Consider the following 23,192-nt stretch of genomic DNA (forward strand, 5'->3'; position numbering starts at 1 on the left):
GGGACCTAAACCAGACCAGGGTGTTGGTGTTGGGGAGTTATGTGCGGCTCTCAACAGTTAATGACACACCCTTAAGAGCTCAACTAAAGAGTAGGAGCTAGTGAAGCAAAGATACAGGGGAAGGGTTTGGCAGGGTGTTTCGAGGAGCCCACTCCTTTGACTAGGAAGAGTGACAAGGTACCTTGGAGGCCAGTCAGCCTAAATCTTGTATTACGCATGAAACAGCAACAGGGTTGATGCCAGAAGAAAGTGCTCGGTTAGGAAAGTGCTTTTAGAATGACAGAATTACCGTGATGGAGTCATAATTATTTTGCTTTCTTTTCAAGGTAAAGTTCTTCTCCCCTTTTCATTCTGTAAGCAGGCAGTGGAACACAATGGTTAAGAGTTCAGGTTCTAAAGCCTGTCAGAATGTGCCTGAGTTCACATTCTGACTCTGACACTCACTGACTCTAAGACCACAGACACATTTCTTCTCTGGCTTCAGTTTACTCATCTGTAAAATGCTCCTAATATTAACATTTCCCTCAGTGGGTTGTTGTGAGGATTCAATTAGGTAATATATCAAAAGGTGTTTAGAACAGTGCCAGCACAAAGCAAGCACTCAATACATCTTTTTTTTTTTTTTTGCTGAGAAGGAGTCTCACTCTGTCGCCCAGGCTGGAGTGCCGTGGTACAATCTCAGCTCAGTGCAACCTCCGCCTCCCGGGTTGAAGCGACCCTCCTGCCTCAGCCTCCCAAGTAGCTGGGACTGCAGGCACGTGCCACCATGCCCGGCTAATTTTTGTATTTTCAGTAGAGATGGGGTTTCACCATGTTGGCCAGGCTGGTCTCGAACTCTTGACCTCATGGTCTGGCCACCTCAGACTCCCAAAGTGCTGAGATTACAGGCTTGAGCCACCATACCCAGCCAATAAATCTTTGCTTGTTACTGTCATTGGTTTTAGTGCCAGCCACTGGACTTTTTGCAATTTCTAAGATAATAAGAGACCACCTGACTTTGTTTACATGGTATTGCTCTCAGTTGCAGAGAAGATGGAGCATGCAGCGCACTAGTATCCTACCATTTGGCCCTTGAAATGCTAATTACAAGCTACCAGAATCTTGCTGATCAGTTCTCCAGTTCTGACTCTGTGACATGGGAAGACCAGAAAGCTTCAAAGAGGTCTTCATCTCTTTCAGGTTATAAGGAACCCAGACAGAAATGGCAGAGTGTAGCCACATAGAAATTGGGCACCACAAGAAGCTGTTAACTTGGTGGAGCCACCATGATTCAGGCTGTAATACAGAAGCTCAATATTTGTAGATGCACCTACAGGTGATCAGTCTAAGAAAGACCTGCTTATGCTAATCCAGGAGATTACATCCAAAATTTCAATTGCATTCATTCAACAAATATTTGAGTGCTAGCTGTGTACCAGGCACTTTTCTAGATGTTAAGGATAGAGCAGTGAAAAAAAAGGGACTAAAGTCCCTGCCCTAGAGGGGGCAGACAATAAACACAATAAATAAGTTAATATATAGCACTGAGAAAGTGATAGGTGCAATGGAGAAAAATAAGTAGTAAAGGAAAATAGGGAGAGCAAAAGAGCAAAGAGGTGAGTTGTTCAGTGATCAATTTCCACCAGAGTAGTAAGGAAAGGCCTCACAGAAACAGCAGCATTTGAGCAAAGACCTGAGGAGTCAAGGAAGACATGGATATCTGGGAGAAGCATTCAGAGCAGAGGAAACAGCAAGGGCAAAGTCTCTTAGGAGAAAGTGTGTTCAAAGTGTTTGAGAAACAGCAATGAGGCCGCCAATGTGACTGAACAGAGAATGGAGGGGAATAACAGCAGGAATTAAGACCAGAGCGGTAAGGGGGTGTACAAGGACTAATTGTAAAAATATGTGCTTTTACTCTGAGTGAGATAGGAAGCTTGTACAAAGATTTGAACAGTCTTAATATGGTCTGCTCTATATTTTAAAGGTATCACTCTGGCTGCTGTGTTGAGAATAGAATGAATGTTAAGGGTAGCTAATACAAAATTCTAGTCAATGATGACAGTAGTTTGGACCAAGCTGCTATCAGTGGAGTTGGGGAGAGTGGTCATATATTTTGAAGACAGAGCAATAGGCTTTGATGACAAACTGAATGTGGGATATAAAAGAGTTGCTGAGTTGGCCTCAGCAATCAAATGATGGAGTTGCCAGTAACTGAGACAAAGAAGGTTGTAGGTAGAGAAAGTTTTTGAGGAGAAGGGGTATGCTGAATTTTGTTTTGGATATGATCAAATGAAGAGGTCTATTAAATATACAAGTAAAGATGCTGAGGTACTTGGAATACAAGTTTGGATTTAAGACTTGGGAGTTGTGAGCATATTTATATTTAAAGACATAAGACTGAATGAGAGCACTATAGGAAAGAGGGTAGGAACAGAAGGAAAAAATTCCAAGGCAGAGGCCTGGTACACTCCAATATTAAGAGGTCATGAGCAAGAGTTTGAGAACAGTGACCAGTAGTGTAGGACTAAAACCAGGAGACTGAAGTGTCCTATAAACTAAGTGGAGAAAGTGTTACAGGGAGGAGGGAGTAATCAACTATGGCAAATGCTGATAGGTCAAGCATAGGGACAGAGAACCTGCTATTGGATTAACTAACAAAGTAACAAAGTAATTGAGGAGTAATTTCAGTGGAATGCTGGGGGCAAGAGGTAGTTAAAATAGTTTTAATAGAAAACAGGAGAAAAGGAATTGGGCAGTGAATATAGAACTCTTTCAAAGATTTTATGGTAAAGGAGAACAAAAAAAAATGGGACAGTAGCTGGAAGGGGAAGTAAAAGCAAAAACTTTTTTTGTTTTGTTTTTCTGGTTTTTAAATCAATTTTAAGATACAATAGGGAAATGTAACTGGTAAACAGACCAGAAATAGTTGTGAAGAGATTAGTGCTTTCTTTTCTATCTGGAAAGTCAAATTAAAATCACAGCTGGGTATGGTAGGCTCATGCCTGTAATCATAACTCTTTGGGAGGCTGTGGTGGGAGGACTGCTTGAGTCCAGGAGTTTGAGACCAGCCTGAGCAACACAGGGAGACCCGTCTCTACAAAAAATAAATGTAAAAATATTAGCTGGACATGATGGTGTGTGCCTGTCTTCTCAGCTACTCAAGAGGCTGAGGTGGGAGGATTGCTTGAGCAAGGAGATAGAGGCTGCAGTGAGCCATGATCGCACCAGTGCACTCCAGCCTGAGCAACAGAGTGAGATCTTGTCTCAAAAATAATAAACAAATAAATAATAAAATAAAACCACAAGATTACTTAGTGAGCATTGATAACAGCTCCTTTCACATTGATTTCAACTGTGAAGAGTCTCAGCATCCCCATCTTCTCAGCAGGGGAAGAGTTTCTGAGTAGATCTGATGCTTGAATCAGCAGGGTGGAGCACACTCCCTTGACCAGTGCTGGATAAACTGTTACCATTCATTCACTCTTTCATTCAACAGACACTGCTGAGCACCTACTATTACATGACAGTTACTAGGATACAAGTTCAACAAAACACAACTTTGCCTTTAGAGAGTTCATGGTTCAATAAAGAATATGTGTAAGTATACAGGAAATGAATTAGTTATAAGAGTTAAGAGGGGTACCGTATATAAAAAAGACAAAAAAAATTAAGTGGTTATCTATTCAGTAATGGGGACATTTGGGTCATTCACATTTTTTTAGCCATTATAAATACAGGGATACTGAGGATTTCGGTTAATTCCTCACTCAGAAGTATTTATTTATTGATATCTATTATATTAAGACTATAGGAAATCTTACCAAATAAGAAAGAAACCCATAAGATAGCTCCCTCCTTGCTTTAAGGCACTAATCCCATTCACAAGGGGTTTACCCCCCAAGTAGAAAGGTTGAAAATGTTAGGTCATTTGAGAGGAAAGACAATCTGTTTTGTTCATAATTTCCCCAGTCTCTAGAAGAATGCCTGGCACAAAGGAGGTGCTCCACAGATATTTTTAGAATACATGAAATAGGTCACCATGGTCTTGGGGTTAGGTAGGAAAGCAAATCACAGGAGGTAATGAACTAGGGCAGGCAGGGTTCATGGAACTTGAGCTCACAGTGAGGGTGAAAATTATATTCGACAGCAGAAATGAGCAAAAAATAACAGGAAGTTGTGATTACAGAAAAGCTCTCAAATACTACTTTCTCTTTGAAGCCTTCTATAATCATCTTATGGGACCTTCCCCCTATTCTGGACCTCTTTCAAGATACTTTTCTTATACTCTATCAAGTTACATCCATGTGCACTCCTCTTTCATCTCCCTGATATTGACCACATTTTGCAATTGGAAAACTGAGTCAAAAATGGGGGATCACCTGTAGTCCCAGCTACTCAGGAGGCTGAGGGCAAGAGAGTCACTTGAGCCCAGGTGTGCGGGGCTGTCACGTGCGATGACCGCTCTTGTGTACAGCCACTGCACTTTGGCCTGAGCAACAGTGAGAGCCTGGTCCTGGAAAAAATTTCTTTTAAAACAGAGGTGGTTTCCAAATCCCAGAGATAAAACTTGGACGCTGAAAGTAGAAATGTCAGAAAGTAGTGAGGTTGAAAATGCTAGAGTACATCCGAAGAGCGAATACCCAACAGAGAAAGGTCAAAGTAGAGAGATTGAAAATCTAGAGTATACCCAAAATGTTAGTAGTAAAATAACTTGCATTGGAATAAATGGATGATTGAATAAATGAATGAACAAAGGTAGGTGAGAACAGAGGCCATTAGAGCAGAAGTCAAGAATATATATATATATATATATATATATTTTTTTTTTTTTTTTTTTTTTTGAGGCGGAGTTTTGCTCTGTTGCCCAGGCTGGAGTGCAGTGGCGTGATCTCGGCTCACTGCAAGCTCCACCTCCCAGGTTCCCGCCATTTTCCTGCCTCAGCCTCCTGAGTAGCTGGGACTACAGGCGCCTGCCACCACGCCTGGCTAATTTTTTTGTATTTTTTTAGTAGAGATGGGGTTTCACCTTGTTAGCCAGGATGGTCTCAATCTCCTGACCTCGTGATCCGCCCGCCTCAGCCTCCCAAAGTGCTGGGATTACAGGCGTGAGCCACCGCGCCCAGCCAAAGAATACATGTTTTAATAATTGTTTGAGGCCCACTGGTCTGACAGTAAGGGCCCAGGTGAATAGAGAAAGCTAGCCTCCAGTTAGAAGACACCTAGGAAGTTAGCAAAATAATCAATGATAATAGAGTCTAAATGAAGGTTAGTGTATATAAAAAGGAAGAATGAATATGAGGACATTTTTAAATAAAAACTCACCATATTTGGTGGGTGATAATTATAGGTTATGAGTAAATAATTCCAAAGTTTTGATATTATGTATAGAGCCATGGTAAGAAGAGCAGGAAGACGAACTCAATTTTGAAAACGTATTTGACACAAGGATAAGCTATCCAAGTAAAAGCTAGTAATAGGCAACATTTTTCCTAACATTGTTCCAAGTACAAACATCGTTCCAAGTATACTTCACATGTATTATGTCATGTAATCATTACAATAACACTATGAGGTAGGTGCTATTATCATCTTTCTTTTACAGATGGGAAAACTGAGGCACAAGAGTGAACAATTTGCCCAAAGTCATTAGCTAATAAGTGGCTGAGCCAGTGCAATGAATTCACCCCCACCCCCGTCTCCTGCAAATTCGTATTTTGAAATCTTCACCCTCAATGTGATGGTAGTAGGAGATGAGGCCTTTGGGAGGTAAACCCCTTGTGAATGGGATTAGTGCCTTATAAAAGGAACCCGAGAGCTCTTGCTCTCCTTCTGCATTGTGAGATAAAGGGAAAAAACAGCCAACTACAACCCTGAAGAGGGCCTTCACCAGAACCTGACCATGTTGGCAGCCTGATTTCAGATATCCAGCCTCCAGAGCTATGAGAAATAAATTTCTGTTGTTTAAACGCCACCAGTCTATATGGTACTTTACTACGGCAACCTGAACTCACTGAGCGCCAGGATTTGAACTCAAATGTTGAGAAAACTTTGCCCGGGACCACTCAGAAATTCGCTATTTATTTGATAAATACTTAACAAGTACCACTATATTCTAGACATTGTGCTGTTGCTAGGGAGAGGAAAAGCTAGTAGTGAACAAGACAGATGTGGTCCCTACCTGCACAATTACATGGACACTAAACAAATAATGAGAAGTAGGAATTGGAAAAGTGATAAATTACAGTTAGGTAGGAGGAATGGGTGAGAGAAAAGAATTCCAGGGGAAGTGAAGGGCATGCGTAAATGCCTTGAAGTGAGAGCCTACAGTAGAGAATAAAAAGAGGAGAGCCTGGAAAAAATTAAAATACTATGGCAGGAGTGCAGGCAGCTAGGGGGACAGATGGAGAGGCTGGAGAGAAAGACAAGTCCAGATAATGGAGCTTAGACAATGTGTGGTAAGCAAAGGGAGGCCACTGGAGGAATTTAAGCAGGTCAATGATCAGATTTATATTTTAAAAATTACTCTGGCAGCAGTATGGCAAATGTATTGGAACGAGGCAAGAGCAGTTTTTTGGAGGACCTGAATGGGTTACTGTGTGACTTCAAGCAAGAGGCGACAGTGGTTTAGACTAGAATGGGAATGAAAAAATGGTCATGGGAACACAGATCCAATTTTCCAGGGAGCAGACAGATGTAGGTGATGCTGCTGTGTGTTGGAGGTGTGCTAGGTTTCTGGCATGAACTGGGTAGATGTTAAGATACCCTTTACTGAACGAGGGACTATGGGAGGAGTGTTTTAAAGGAATTATGATATACAGGTTCAGTTTGAAATGCCCTAAGTCATCCAAATGAAAGTGTACCAAAGGCAGTATGTTGGAACTATGAATGTAGGATTCCAGAGCAAGATCTAGGCTTGATTTATGGATTGAAGAGTCTTTGACAGAGGGTATTTGATGCTACTGGGAGAGCATAAGACCACCTAGGAAAGTGTATGGGGAGACTCAGTACAAGGGCCAGGGTTCAGCTCAGCATGATTCCAATGTGTAAGAGGTAGATCAAGGAGGAGCTGGTTGTTAAAGAGCAAACTCAGGTAGGGAGGAAACCTGCGACATAAGACCAGAGGGAAGAGGGTATCTGGAAGCGAGTGTGGTCAATCGTGTCAAATACTGGGAAGAGGGCTTGTAAATGAGGACTTAAAATGATCTGCTGCATTTACAGACGTGAAGCTTGTCTGTGGACAATTCAGAGCCACTTCAGGTGAGCGGTGGAGACACTGGAGAGGGCTGGGAGGTGGGACATGAGAGACTGTCCATGGGGTAAGAGACAGCTGGAGTTGTTGGAGAGCAATTTAGGGAGAAGAGAAATCTTTTTAAAGAGAGACTTAAGCATGTTTAAATACTAGTAAGAAAGAGCCGGTAGGGAAGGAAAGGTTGAGAGTAACAGAAGGAAAGGAGACTTGTTAACGGCAAAGTCCATGAGAAAACAGTAGGGTACCTGGAGTACCACGAAGGACAACTCTTTCTTTACAAGAGAAGTGAGTCAAGGGCGGAGTCCAGAATCGAACCCTCTCTGCTTCCTAAAGACACGGCTCCTTTAAAGGACAGAAAAACAATGATTAAGACTTCAGGCCGGGCGCGGTGGCTCACACGTGTAACCACACCACTTTAGGAGGCCGAGGCGGGTGGATCACCCGAGGTCAGGAGTTCCAGACCAGCCTGGCCAACATGGTGAAACCCCGTCTCTACTAAAAACACAAAAATCAGCCAGGTGTGGTGGCAGGTGCCTGTAATCCCAGCTACTTGGGAGGCTGAGGCAGGAGAATAGCTCGAAACCGGGAGGCGGAGGTTGTAGTGAGCCGAGATCGTGCCACTGCACTCCAGCCCAGGCGACAAGGGCTAGACTCTGTCTCATTAAAAAAAAAAAAAAAAGACAGACTTGAAACCCCAAGGAGAGGGCTGCTCAGTTCACTACCAAGGAGAATGGGGACCTAGTGGTGTGGTCCTGGGCGACCTACGAAAGAGCAATTCAGTAGTTTCCAGCCACGGAAGTCCCCCTGCTGGGTTTAGGGTGCAGTGGGTGCGAATCCCTGCTGTAGAAAACAGGCTGAGGAAAGAAAGCGACACAGGATGTTGTCTGGAGAAAGGCGGGCAGGTAGGAGGGGGCATATTTCCAGCGGTCCAGGCAGGTTGTGGCTTGGAGGCCTCCGAGGGCCGTCGACGTCAGCCATGGCCCGGGCAGAGCCCCGCGAGGTGCTACAGTATCCGGGCCAGCGCCCCCGGAAAAGCATGCTCCGCCGGCAGCCGCCAGGTTTCTCCGCGGAGTCTCGGAAAGGAAAACCCGTCCCCACCGGGGTCCCACGACGCCCCCGGGCCCCAGGCCCCGGGACGTTGGCAGAGGCGCAGCAGACCTTCTTCCCCAGCCCGCACGGCTCCCGCGGTCCGGCAGCGGTCCGGCCGCGTCCCAGCCCGGGCTGCCCGTCCCCCGTCTCCCGGCGGCGTCGGAAAGTTCCCGGGGCTGGCGGCGGTCAAGAGCAGAGCCAAGGCAGCCGCAGCCGCCTTCTAGCCCGCCGCTCACCGCCGCAGGGGCAGGCCTGCGCGGGGGTTTCCACCAAGTCGCCGACACCCCTCGGGAATTCCCCCACTGGGCCACACACAAACCCCGCTTCCTCCTTCAAATTTCCGCTGCCGGCTTTATCGATCCGAAAGCCGCGGTGGGGTTTAGACCACTCCTCCCAGCGCCGGGCTCAGCCCGCCTTCGCCTTCCCTCTCCCGGCGGAACCCCCTCTCCTCGCCCGAAGAAACCCGAAGGTCTTCGGCAAGTTCCGTCCCCAGCGCGGGGGCGGGGCCGCTCGAGCTGCTCCGGGCCGAGCTCGGCTGTTTCCGTGCGCGGCCGCTGCGCACTCGGCACTGGGCGGCGCTGGCTGGCTCCCTGGCTGCGGCTCCTCAGTCGGCGGCGGCTGCTGCTGCCTGTGGCCCGGGCGGCTGGGAGAAGCGGAGTGTTGGTGAGTGACGCGGCGGAGGTGTAGTTTGACGCGGTGTGTTACGTGGGGGAGAGAATAAAACTCCAGCGAGATCCGGGCCGCGAACGAAAGCAGTGACGGAGGAGCTTGTACCACCGGTAAGAGGAGCAGGAGGAGGAGGCAGGAGCCAGAGAGAGCCGGGGGGACGGAGGGGGGACGGGGAGGCGCCGGACACCCGCGCTTGGGGCCTTCCCCTCGCAGGAGGGGCCGCGGTAAAGATGGAGCCTCCGCCCGAGCCCCACAACATCGCCGCCGCTCGCAGCGAACAAAGAATAATGGCGGCGGACTGGAGCCAGCGGCGGCCGGGGCGGCAGCGACTCTGCCTGCAGCCAGCGGCGGCGCTCATGGCGGGGGGCGGCGGGCGGCAAGCGGCGGGCGGCGGGCGGGGTGGGAGCCGGCGGCCGGGGGTGTGTGCGGGCGGCCGGCCGCGGCGAGCTGGCGCCCGCGTTCCCGCCGCCGCCGCCGCCGGGCCAGGCGCGGAGCCGGGAATCCGGAGCCGCCCCGGGGGAGGCCGCCCGCTCGGCCCGGCGCTGCCCCCCGCGCCGCTCGCTCGTCCGGCCCCCGCCGCCCGCCTCGCCCCCAGCCCGACCCGGCCGGGCCTCCGGGGCTGCCGCCGCCTAGGTGCCGGTGGGGGGTGGAGGAGGAAGAAGGCGACAGTTGAGGGCAGAGGAGGTGAAGGTGCCTGCTGCCTTCCCGGAGGCTTCGGTGTCTGCCATGCCCGCTTCGCAAGGGGAAGAGCTGCAACGTCTGACCTACTCTTCTCTCCACTCTGTGCAATAAAGTTCGAAACCCAAGGTTTCCTCTCGTGCTGTATTTTATTCATGCCCTTTCCCCCCCGCTCCTACACCGTTGAGGAAATGCTGCTTTCTGCCCTGTGTTGCTTAGTTGAGAGATGAGAGCTTGTGCTTTTGGGGGAAATTTTTGACTCCCTCACCCCTTTGCTTTTTTTTGTTTTTTTTTTTTTTTTTAAAGTCAGTAGTCATGGAAATGCATGCTTTTTGGGAGAAAGGGTGCTAAGAAAAACATTTATAATAACTTTTTAAACTGTCGAGATCTTATAAAAGGGAAGCTGATGTTTGAAAACAGTTTCGGTTTTAACCCTTTTCAATAAGGTAATCATCACTTGAGGTCTATCATTCTGAAACACTTCGTTGAAACGAGTATCAGCCGATGTACTCTTGTTTTACATCATTTCGCGGGGTGCAACCTTGCCAGCCGCGTTTGGGTCATCGGGATCTCCCCTCACCCTCCGTCCCACTCCCCCTACCATATTAACCACGAATTTCTGTGTGAACTTTAATGATTGATTTAATACTACTTCTAAAAATAGACTTTAAAGTATCTATTATTTGTCTCTCATGCAGTAGGTAACCCCCGTCTTGAGATTGACAGTTTAAGCCACAAGCTGTATTTTTTCTTCGCCTGTTGGGAAAAGAGGACAGCAGGAAAGTCATTGACACATTAAAAATTAAAAGACAATTTTTAAAGGACGTGCAGTATGACCTATTTAAGTTTGTAGTACCATCTCAAGTTATAATTCTAACCTCAGCTGGCGTCTACCTTCTGAAGGTTTAGTAGAAGACACTTTAGATTGCTGCCTATTGAAATCTTTTACATTTATGGCTCATTTCCTGATTTAAAAGTAAAGCCCCGAACAGTTATTTTAGGTGGTGCAAAAGACGAGCAAGTTTGTTTTAAAAATACTTGTCTGTCACTGTATGATTGCATTGTGATTGATATGTACAAACCTTCTGGTTAGGAACAAATATTGATTGGCAGCAGAAGCACTGTCTTATTTTTCTGTATCCTAGTCACTTTTCCAAAACGTGCTTTGCTGTATTGCTTCTCTTTAAAAGACCACATTAGCAATTTGTCATTTCCAAGAAAATTAAGAAGAGGCAATAAAGGGAGGTTTTCTATAAAGATTGGGGAAATGATTTTATTTCCAAACACTGAAAAAATTACAGTATTGATAATGGTATGTTACCACTTTTCCTTTATGTTGTTCGCAAGCCACTATCAGTTGAGTAGAATTTTTTTTCTTGTTAAGAATATAAGTCGGGCACGGTGGCTGAGGCCTGTAATCCCAGCACTTGGGGGGCCGAGGCGGGCGGATCACTTGAGGTCAGGAGTGCAAGACCAGCCTGGCCAACATGATGAAACCCCATCTCTACTAAAAATACAAAAATTACCTGGGTGTGGTGGCGCAAGCCTGTAATCCCAGCTACTCGGGAGGCTGGGGTTGCAGTGAATTGAGATCGTGCCACTGCACTCCAGCCTGGGCAACAGAGCAAGACTCCGTCTCAAAGGAAAAAAAAAAAAGAATATATGACTCTTCATTTGTGAGATTTTTAAAAAATTGTTTACTGATGGCCGAGTGCGGTGGCTCACATCTGTAATCCCAGCATTTTGGGAGGCCGAGGCAGGCGGCTTAATAGGTGAAGAGATCAAGACCATCCTGGCTAACATGGTGAAAACCCGTCTCTACTAAAAATACAAAAATTAGCTGGATGTCGTGGCGCGTGCTTGTAATCCCAGCTACTAGGGTAGCTGAGGCAGGAGAATCTCTTGAACCCAGGAGGTGGAGATTGCAGTGAGCCAAGATCGCGCCACTGCCCTCCAGCCTGGCGACAGCGAGACCCCATCTCAAAAAAAAAAGTTTACTGATATGTTCTTTCTTTAGTCTTGCCCAAGAGATATTTTAAATTGTATTTTTTATTTTAATTTTTATTTATTTATTTTTTTGAGACGGAGTTTCGCCCTTGTTGCCCAGGCTGGAGTGCAGTGGGGTGGTCTCGGCTCACTGCAAGCTCCGCCTCCCGGGTTCAAGCGATTCTCCTGCCCCAGCCTCCCGAGTAGCTGGGATTACAGGCGCAGGCTGGTCTCGAACTCCTGACCTCGTGATCTGTTCGCCTCGGCCTCCCAAAGTGCTGGGATTACAGGTGTGAGCCACCGCGCCCGGCCATTTTATTATTTATACATTCATAATTTGTGATTTTTAGCAATTCCAGGTGAAACTTCAAACTTATATTCATTAATACTTGAACATTCACCTGGAACATGTTACTAAATTGTACTTCTGCACTGTTCCAGCCATGGGTAAAAATTACAGCTGGATCTGCTTGAATCTTTTTTTTTTTCCATGAACACCTACATTTAGAAAGCTAATAAATTATTTGACAGAATTTGCTTGAAGAATGTTAAAAGAACACTTTTTTGGGAATTTAAAACTTAAGTGTTAACCTGTTTTGATGAATTTTTTTTCCCCACATAAAGAGCCTGAAGAAACTTAGACACCTGATCCATAAAAATGGCACCTTTTTCTGCTTTCTGAAACTCATATTCTTGATTAGGTCTCATTATTAGAAATTTTGGTTTCTTCATAGAGAAGTAGCTTTATTTCTCTCTCTAAGACATTTGGTTTTGTTTGTTTGGGTACAGTATGGTTATGGGGTTATAGTAAAACCAAGTACGTGTCTTCTTCACCTGTTTTTAAATTCTCCTTTTTATAACAAAATTTAACCTAATGCTTACAGTATATTACCGAAATTTATAATTTCATTTATTCCATAAATAGTTTATCAGATATGAGTTATATAAACTTGTTTACAGCCAGCTTGTGACATAGTTTTGCAAATATCTTGATATATGGTGTAACTTTGGCTTCCTTATTGAATAGAGCTCAAATCTAAATTTAGGAATGTAATAAGATGTCAAGATGGAAAAATGCAGGATTTTTTTTTTCTTACCCATGTGTAAACTCATCTCTACTGCAGTATCACTTGAGACAACAGTTTATGGTAATTCAAATATTTATTTAGCACTCACTGTGACAGAGAATGTAGTTGAAAGAGCATGAGGTTTGGAATCATAGGCCTAGGTCTGAATCCAAGCATTGCCACTACTATCCTGTACCCACCCCAAAGGAATTTTGTGTCCTAAGGAAGTTTCTTAATCTTTCTCAGCATCAGTTTCCTTATATGTAAAATTAGAATACTACTACTTATTTCATAAGATTGTGAGATAAACATAAAGTACCTTAGGGCTACAACTAATGAGAGCTAGTCCCTTAAGCTTTATTTTAACTTGCTACCTGTGGGCCCTTAGGCAAGTTATCTTAACTTCTCAATACCTCACTTTCCTTTCTGATCAATGTAGAATAACTACCTCAGAATTGTGGGGGTTAACTATAAAGTAATACATACTAAGTTCCAGGCATTGTGCAAGTGTCAAGTGCTCGAGTGTTGACAAGGCTTTTTTCTTTTGTTTTAAATTTTTTTTGAGACGGAGTCTCACTCTGTTGCCCAGGCTGGTGTGCAGTGATGCAATCTCAGCTAACGGCAACCTCTGCTTCCTGGATTCAAGTGATTCTCCTGCCTCAGCCTCCCTAGTAGCTGGAACTACAGGCACGCACCACCACGCCCGGCTAATTTTTGTGTTTTTAGTAGAGACAGGGTTTCACCATGTTGGTCAGGCTGGTCTTGAATGCCTGGGATTATAGGCGTGAGCCACCACACCCAGCTGGCCTGTTACTTTTTAAATTATTTATTATTACTGTATGTAATACAGTGGGTCAGAAGCTACAACAAATCCAAGGATGAATTACACTGTCTTATCTCTACCCTCAGGAACTGTTGGGGACACAGTGACTAAGGCAAAATATGTGTCAAACCAGTCAAAGGAAAAAGGGATCACCTTTGGTGAAGTGAGGAGTATATTTTTTATATTTCTAATTTGGTTTTTTGAATAAGTAATTCATTCACATGATCTGTAATTCAAAACATATATAATACAGCAAAATGCACTACATTTTCTTGCCCTATTACCTAAGTGTTAGCAATTTTTATTTGTCCTTTAAGAGGTGTTTTATGCAAACACGAGCAAATATGTATGTACAGTCTCCCCTTTTTGTACAAATGGTAGCATTACTAGGTATACACTCTCCTATATCATGCTTTACCCACATCACTTAATATGGCTTAGCAATTTTGTATCAGCACATAAAGAGCGTCTTCATTTTTTAACATACAATTGGAGGCATTTTATTATGTAAGTAGACTGTATTAACCAGTTAGTGAGCTGCTTTTATTCTTAGGTCTTACATGACCTTTTAAACTAAGGGAAACTGCCATCTTGCCTATTTCTTTAAAGAAAAACTTTTTATTTGAATGCAAAATAAATAGTTTGTGACAGGAAATTGTTACTTAAAGTCCCTCATTTCTTGTTTAACTCCAGTTTTTAAAAGTTTAATAAAATGATCAAAATGTACATGAGGAGGCAAGCAAGCCAGGTTAAGAGTTAACTCACAAGGTGAATTTAATTCTTTTGTTGAGGTTCTTACAGTTCTGAACAGACTACTTCTTTCAATTATTATTTTGGCCCAAAAGGTTTTTGTGGCTTGCTTTCTTAATGAGAAAGAACATTTCATATAGTCCAGTGTGTTTTGGGGTTTTTTTAACAGACAGCCCATGGGATATTATTACCCAGTAAGGCTGATTACTATACTGGATTTCTCCCTGCATTCATTTATTTTTTACATACTTGTTAACTTACTTTGACGATTTTCTAGTATTTCTTAATATAATTATGTGAGTTTTATATTTTGTACCTAAATTTAAAAATTAGTGAGATTCACCTATATGATTGCTAAGATGATAAACTTTACTGCATAGATGATTTTTTTCCCCCGTGGAAACCTTTGGTCAACCAGTTGGACCAAGTAATACGTATTTCAGCCAAAGCACAAAATATGTTTCACTACCTTTTTTTTTTTTCTCTAGCTTTTCAAAACAGCATTGAGCTACAGTACTTATTTATTTATTTATTTATTTATTTATTTTTATTTATTTTTTTGAGGCAAGGTTTGGCTCTATCACCCAGGCTGGAGTGCAGTGGCACACACTTGGCTCACTGCAACCTCTGTTTCCTGGCTCAAGCCATCCTCCCATTTCAGCTTCCTGAGTGAGTGAGACAACAGGCGCACACCACCAAGCCCGGCTAATTTTTTGTATATTTTGTAGAGACAGGGTTTCGCCATGTTGCCCAGGCTGGTCTCGAACTCATGACCTCAAGCAATCCGCCTGCCTCAGCCTCCCAAAGAGCTGGGATTACAAGCGTGAGCCACCATGCTCGAATGGTGTAGTACATTTTAAATATACATGCTGTTTGTATTTATCTTTAAAATGTACACACTATGACTTTTTTAAGATGATTAAACTCAGAAAGTGATTAATAATACAGCAGCAAGGACACAAATCTCTTTCCAGAAAACATCATTAAGTAAAGCTGTCATGGGCCAGCCGCGGTGGCTGACGCCTGTGATCCCAGCACTTTGGGAGGCTGAGGTAGGTGGATCACCTGAGGTCAGGAGTTCGAGACCAGCCTGGCCAACATGGTGAAACCCCGTCTCTACTAAAAATACAAAAATTAGCCGGGCATGGGGGCAGGCGCCTGCAATCCCAGCTACTCAGAAGGCTGAGGCAGGATAATCACTTGAACCTGGAAGGCAGAGGTTGCAGTGAGCTGAGATCGCACCATTACACGCCAGGCTGAGCAACAAGAGTGAAACTCTGTCTTAAAAAAAAAAAAAGCTGTCATGGTATATTTTGTTTTTTGTATTCCCAAGTTGGTGTTTATGTGTTGATCATATATGCCAAAGTTTTTAATGTAAGAATATTGTTTTGAGGTTTTACTAATACTTGATTTAAACTATTACTATGTGCTATTTGGCCAGACGCGGTGGCTCACGTCTGTAATCTCGGCACTTTGGGAGGTCGAGGCGGGTGGATCACTTGAGGCCAGGAGTTTGAGACCAGCCTGGCCAAGATGATGAAACCCCATCTCTACTAAAAATAGAAGCATTATCTGTGCATAGTTGTATACGCCGGTAGTCCCAGCTGCTTGGGAGGCTGAGGCAGGAGAATTCGCTTGAGCCCTGGAAGCGGAGGTTGCAGTGAGCCAGTATCACGCCACTGAACTCCACTCTGGGTGACAGAGCATCTCATAAATAAAATATTACTATGTGCTATTTGTACCTGCTAAGTGATTAAAATGTTTACAAAGTGCTTTGTTGTCGAGACAGAGTCTTTCTCTGTTGCCAGGCTGGAGTGCAGTGGTGCGATCTCAGCTCACTGCAACCTCCGCCTCCCAGGTTAAAGCGATTCCCCTGCCTCAGCCTCCCAAGTAGTTGGGATTACAGGTGCCCGCCACCATGCCCAGCTAAAGAGACAGGGTTTCACCATGTTGGCCAGGATGGTCTCGATCTCCTTGACCTCGTGATCCACCCGCCTCTGCCTCCCAGTGGTGGGATTACAGGCGTGAGCCACTGCACTTGTCCTACAAAGTGCTTGTCTTTACATATTTGGGGATGGGGGTGGGGTAGATCATTGAAATCTGTAAAGGCAGAACGTTTTTTATCTGGAACATATCTGTAGACTAACAAGAGTTAAATGATTTCCCACAGTGCCATGGAATCGTCAGTGAATTGCCTCTTGGGGTGGAGGCAAAGATTAAAGCAACAAACTGGTAATGTGAACCTGGTTGTTTTTTCCCTGCCAATTAAATATATGCTAGTTCAGTCATTATAGAAGAGCCAGATGCTGGTCAGCTTGCTGAAGTTGTAAGTAGAAGGTGTGGTTTTATCACATCTGTAAATGTAGGTTTTTGAGACAAAAATAAGAATAGACATTAGTTTTTCTTCACATTCAGAATGTCTGACTCCCCTTAATATATACACACTCTTGTCTTATCTACTGGGTTTTTTGTTGTTGTTTTTTGTTTTGCCTTTTCTGTCTCTCTTTTTAAGCTCTGCCAGACAAGGCCCTATGAAGATAGGTTTTACAGGTTGAGAATCTTTTATCTGAAATTCTTGGGACCAGAAGTATTTCCGATTTTGGGTTTTTTCAGATTTTAGAATATTGGCATATACATACATAATGAGCTATCTCGGGGATGGGACCCAAGTCTAAACATGAAATTTGTTTCATATACACATTATACACATAGCCTGAAGGTAATTTTATACAAAATTTTTAATAATTTTATGCATGAAACAGTTTTGACTGTGACCTGTTACATGAGGTCAGGTGTGGGAATTTTTCATGGCATCATGTCAGTGCTCAAAAAGTTTCAGATTTTGGATGTTTTATTAGGGATGCTCACCCTGTATTATATTTTGCCCAGATGTTTGCTTATTTGTCTTCTAGGCTACCAGAAAGAGGGTAGCTTAGAAAAATGTATTCTGGCATTTATTCCAACAGATGAGAAGGCAGTTTCTCCAGTGATGAATAATTACCTATAATTTAATACATGCATTATACATCTCCAGTGATGAAAAATCACTATGTATTAAAAAATTCTTGAAGCTAGGTACATAATCTCAACTTCTAAAAAAAGAAAATAAACAGTAGTACTCCTTGACGAACTTACAGATGCTAAGTTGCCTTTTCTTAGGGTTGAAATAAGGTGATAAAGGAGTTTACCATGAGACTAGCTGTGTGAACAAAGATGAAAAACACCCTTTCAGTTTTCTTCCTCTTGGATGATTCTAGGATCTCTAAAAAATAATCTTAAAAGGGGCGAGGTTTTGAGAGGATGAGGTCTAAGGAATTGATGGTGAGTTTTTTCTGAAAGAAGAGAAGTGACATTTGATTAGATAAGAAAGGGTCAAAAGGGAAGTTATTAATAAAATAGTTTAGGGAGTAGAGTGGATCTGAAAGTTGACTTATGCTGATGGTAGAATGTGTCTTTCCCTAAAGATTACTGCATCTTCTCTGAAACAGAGACGTTTCTTTCATCAATTTTAAGTGAATTTCTAAGGATCTGGTTATCTGCTTGTCAGTTTTTGGTTGTAACTGTATGACAGTACAGATGTAACTAAAAATGTTTGTAATTTACCCAAGGTTAAATAACCATTATTTTTGAGGGCTGTTATCCCTGTTGGTGTAAGTAAGTAGTTGGCAGTAGGGGACACAGAAATACCTTGTTTTTCACCACTGAAGTGAAAATTACAGATAATTCTGAATTATTTGTACTCTTTTTTTTTTTTTTTTTTTTTTTTTTGAGAGTCTCGCTCTGTCTCCCAGCCTGGAACGCAGTGGTGTGATCTCGGCTCACTGCAACCTCCGCCTCCTGGGTTCCAGCGATTCTGCCGCCCCAGCCTCCCAAGTAGCTGGGATTACAAGCATGTGCCACCATACCTGGCTAATTTTATTTTATTTTTTTTTTGTATTTTTAGTAGAGACAGGATTTCACCATGTTGGCCAGGCTGCTCTCGAACTCCTGACCTTATGTGATCTGCCTGCCTCAGCCTCCGATTACAGGCATGAGCCACCGCCCCCAGCCCTATTTCTACTCTTAAAGGAGAGTAATTTTCTTACATAAGTATCAGTAGTAGCTCTGTTGTTTGCTGTGATCAATGGTAACATCTTGACTTTATGTATTGCCATTTATCAATCATTTATTCAGTGAAGATTTATTGACCATTGACATTATTATAGTTGGTGAAATAATCACAAGAAAATTTACCCAGTTAGGTATTTATAAAAATATCTAGGTATTAAATGAAGATTGTTCTAGTTTATATAAGCAATACAGCCTGACTATACGGCTCCTACCCTCAAGAATCTTATGGTATAGGAGGGATGATGAAATAGTATAAGAATGATTTATATGTGTCACAATACATGACAGAATTTTTACTGTCTTGAAGAGCTATAGAGTTCAGAAGAGAAGGGGCTTAGTGAGGAAAAGTTTTGTGGGAGAAGTAGAATTTAAGTTGAATACTAAAGAACTTAAGTACAGATAAAATGGAGTGTATTCTAGGCAGTGGAATGGACAAAAAAATGAAGACATGGACATATAATGAACTTGACATACTCATAAATTGGTGAAGAAAGTATTAGATTATAGATCTACATTATGAGGAATGCTGAGTATGAGGCAGGGAGCTTTGAGTTTCACATAAGAGAAGGTAAGATATAAACAGGAATACAATGATGAATTGGGCTGAAATGTAGATTTCCTGACTCCCAATCCTTCTCCTTAGTGTAGATAGAGATATACGGTCATGCACTGTATAAGAACGTTTTGGTGAATGACAGATTGCATATACAACAGTGGTCCTGTGCTAGTGTAAACAAACCTATGAAGAACTTCAGATAGGTCCTTCAGGAGGTATTCCAGAAGAAGGCATTGTTACCATAAGAGATGACAGCTCCATGCATGTGATTGCCCCTTGAAGACATTCCAGTGGGACAGGTTGTGGAGGTGGAAGGCTGTGATGTTGACAGTCTTGACCCTGTGTAGGCCTAGGCTAACGTGTGTGAATGTCTTTTTAACAAAAAATTTTAAAAAGTGGCCGGGGACAGTGGCTCACGCCTGTAATCCTAGTACTTTGGGAGGCTGAGGCAGGAGGGTCGCTTGAGCCCAGGAGTTTCAACCAGCCTGGGCAAAATGGCGAAACCCTGTCTCTACAGAGAATACAAAAATTAATTAGCTGGGCTTGGTGGTACATGCCTGTAATCCCTGCTACTCATGAGGCCGAAGCAGGAGAACCCAGGAGGCAGAGATTGCAGTGAGCTGATACTGTGCCACTGCACTCCAGTCTGAGTGATATAGTGAGACCCTGTGTCAAAAAAATAAAGTTTAACAAAAAAGTTTAAAAAGTAAAAAAAAAAACCTTAGATTCTTTTATTGCTTTACTTTATTAATAAATTTGCTTTCACTTAAAAACCCTTTAGAGAAAAAATATTTTTATACAGCTGTACAATGTACTTGTGTTTTAAGCTATGTGTTATTACAAAAGAGTCGACAAGTTAAAAAAATTAAAAAGCATATGAAGTTACAGTAAGCTACAGTTAATGTATTACTGATAAAAGAAAATTTTGTTTATATAAATTTAGTGTAGCCTGGACAGGCACGGTGGCTCACGCCTGTAATCCCAGCACTTTGGGAGGCCAAGGCAGGTGGATTACCTGAGGTTAGGAGTTCAAAACCAGCCTGGCCAACATGGCGAAACCATGTTCCTACTAAAAGTGCAAAAATTAGCCGGGCGTGGTGGCGGGCGCCTGTAATCCCAGCTACTCAGGAGGCTGAGGCAGGAGAATAGCTTGAACCCAGAGGCGGAGCATGCAGTGAGCCGAGATCGTGCCACTGCTCTCCAGCCTGGGTGACAAGAGCAAGACTCCATCACAAAAAAAAAAAAAAAATTTAGTATAGCCTAAGTATGCAGTGCCTATGAAGTCTACAATAGTGTACAGTAATGTTGTAGGCCTTCACATTTCTCACACTGGTTCACCCAGACCAACTTCTAGTCCTGCAAGCTCCATTCGTGATAAGCACCCTGTACAGGTGTACCATTTTATATCTTTTATATTTTGTATCTTTTATTTTTACTGTACCTTTTCTATGTTTGGATCTGTTTCGATAACAAATACTTACCATTGTGTTACATTTCCTCACAGTGTTCAGACAATACCATGCTGTAGGGGTTTGTAGCCTATACTATGTAGCCTTAGTACATAGTAGGCTATACCATCTAGGTTTTGTTTTCACAACAAAATTAACTAATGATGCATTTCTCAGAACATATTACCATCAAGTGACACATGACTGTATATGTATTACAGTTAAAAATTGGACATCATAGATTCTTTTTTAAACAGCTTTATTGAAATATAATTCACATACTATACAATACACCCATTTGGTGTGTACAGTTCAGTGGTTTTCAGTATATTCACAAAGTTGTGCATCTATTACCACAATGAGTTTAGGACATTTTCATTACCCCTAAAAGAAACCTACACATCTCTCAGCCATCACCTCTTAATCTCCCCATACCTGCAACCCTAGGCAACCACCTATCACCTTTCTGTCTCTATAGGTTTGCCTATTCTGGGACATTGTGTATAAGTGGAATCATATAGCATAATGTCCATTGTGATAAGCTGCCTTTAACATAATGTTTTCAAGGTTTATTAATGTTGTAATATGTATCAGTATTAATTTTTATTGCCAAATAATAGTCCATTTTATGGATATACAACATTTTATTTGTGAGTTCACGGACATTGGACTTTTTGACTATTATGAATAATGCTGCCATAAACATTCATTTATGTTGACTTGCCTTCATTTCTCTCAGTATATACTCAGGAATGGAATTTTATGGTAACTGTGTTTAACCATTTAAGGAACTGCCGGACTGTTTTCCAATTTGCTGCATCACCAGCAGTGTATTAGGGTTCGAATTTTCCCCCATCCTCACTAACACTTGTTAATATCTGTTTTTTGGGGTTTTGGGTTTTTGTTTTTGTTTTTCTTTTTGTTTTTTTCAATTATAGCCATGCTACTGAGTGCAAAGAGGTAGCTCAGTTTGGTTTTGATTTGTATTTCCCTCATGACTAATGATATCAAGCTTCTTTTCATGTGCTGATTTGGCCATTTGTGTATCTTCTTTGGGAAAATTTCTGTTCAGATCTTTTGCACATTTTAAAAGTGGGTTGGCTTTTTGTTGTAATAGTTGTTTACTATTCTAGATACAAGTCTCTTGTCAGATACATGATTTACAAAAATTTTCTCCTGTGGGTTGTCTTCACTTTCTTGATGGTGTCTCTTGAAGCACAAAAGTTTTTAATTTTTATGATTTCCAGTTAATCTAATTTTTATTTTATTGTTTGTGTTTTGGTGTTATATTTTGTACATCATAAATTCTTGTTTATTATAAACATTTAAAAAATATCTCTGTGATCTCTGTAAAGGCCCAGGCAAACAAGATACCATTATTTAATGAAAAATAACTGAAGCTACTAATGTGTATTTGGAGTTATAATCCACCTACCTCAGGTCTTCCCTTTATTCTGTGTCCATATCCTTCAGTTTGTAGTGACAGATGAAAGAAGCAAAGATGAAAATCGAGAAATAATTTTGAGTGAAACATTTTAATTTGAAGCACGGTTGTCTGTTGGTATCAATGGGGAATTGGTTCCAGGACCCCCTCAGGTACCAAATCCACGGATGCTTGAGTCCCTTATATAAAGTGGCATAGTATTTGCATGTAACCGATGAATGTCCTCCCATATACTTTAAATCATGTCTGGATTACTTATAATACCTTATACAGTGCCTGCCCATCACTTGACTCTCATGGGTTCAACATAGGAGTCAGCATGCAGCAAATTCAAGCTTTGCTTTTGGGACTTGGGGATTTTTTTCCCCCAAATATCTTTGATCTGCAGTTGGTTGAATCCACAGATGCTGAATTTTTGGATACAGAGACCCAATTTTAACTATGATTCAAGAATTTATTATGAGAGAATTTATTATAATGACTGTGATTGTAGTGTATAACTTATAAACTCTACCATATTTGGGAAATTCACAGTTACAAACATTTAGCTATGAAGGGGGAGTGAGTAGTCATTCCTTCATTTTTTACAAATAAGCTGAGTCCTGTAGAATTTAAGTGATGTATTTACTGTGTAGAAACTCATAGTAACTAAGGCGTAGTCTTCATCACTGTTGTAGTACTGCATTATCTCTTTGTGAAGTTTTCAGGGTTTTTGCTTTATTAATGGTTATTAATTTTTTTTTTTTCTTTGAGATGGAGTCTGTCACCAGGCTGGAGTGCAGTGGTGCTATCTTGGCTCACTGCAGCCTCCGCCTCCTGAGTTCAAGTGATTCTCCTGCCTCAGCCTCCCGAGTAGCTGGGACTACAGGTGCACGCCACCACACCAGCTAATTTTTTTTGTATTTTTAGTAGAGACAGGGTTTCACCATGTTAGCCAGGATGGTATCGATTTATTGACCTTGCGATCTGCCCACCTCAGCCTCCCAGAGCGCTGGGGATTACAGGCGTGAGCCACCGCGCCCAGCCAAAATTTTTTTTTTTTTTTTTTTTTTTTGAGACAGAGCCTCGCTCTGTCGCGCAGGCTGGAGTGCAGTGGCACGATCTCTGCTCACTGCAAGCTCTGCCTCCTGGGCTCATGCCATTCTCCTGCTTCAGCCTCCCGAATAGCTGGGACTACCGGCGCCCGCCACCATGCCTGGCTAATTTTTTGTATTTTTAGTAGAGACGGAATTTCACTGTGGTCTCGATCTCCTGACCTCGTGATCTGCCCACCTTGGCCTCCCAAAGTGCTGGGATTACAGGCGTGAGCCACTGCCCGGCCAAAATTTTTGTTTTTAAGCAATA

The 23,192-nt window shown here is 42.7% G+C and overlaps 1 protein-coding gene across 6 annotated transcripts in view; it reads left to right on the top strand.

Annotated features, from left to right (window-relative positions):
• The first annotated feature begins 8,853 nt into the window (after positions 1 to 8,853).
• Positions 8,854 to 23,192, top strand: part of CREB1 (cAMP responsive element binding protein 1) — a 74,898-nt gene continuing 60,559 nt past the window's right edge. For 4 of the 6 annotated variants that reach the window (XM_003253996.4, XM_003253995.4, XM_030802421.1 and 1 more), the window contains exon 1: positions 8,854 to 9,096. The gene's annotated coding sequence lies outside the window, so the exon portion shown is untranslated. The remainder of the gene's footprint in view (positions 9,097 to 23,192) is intronic. The other 2 variants (XM_030802419.1, XM_030802418.1) reach the window with 2 other exon arrangements.

This window comes from Nomascus leucogenys, chromosome 22a, assembly GCF_006542625.1.
Source record: "Nomascus leucogenys isolate Asia chromosome 22a, Asia_NLE_v1, whole genome shotgun sequence".
Lineage (NCBI taxonomy): Eukaryota > Metazoa > Chordata > Mammalia > Primates > Hylobatidae > Nomascus > Nomascus leucogenys.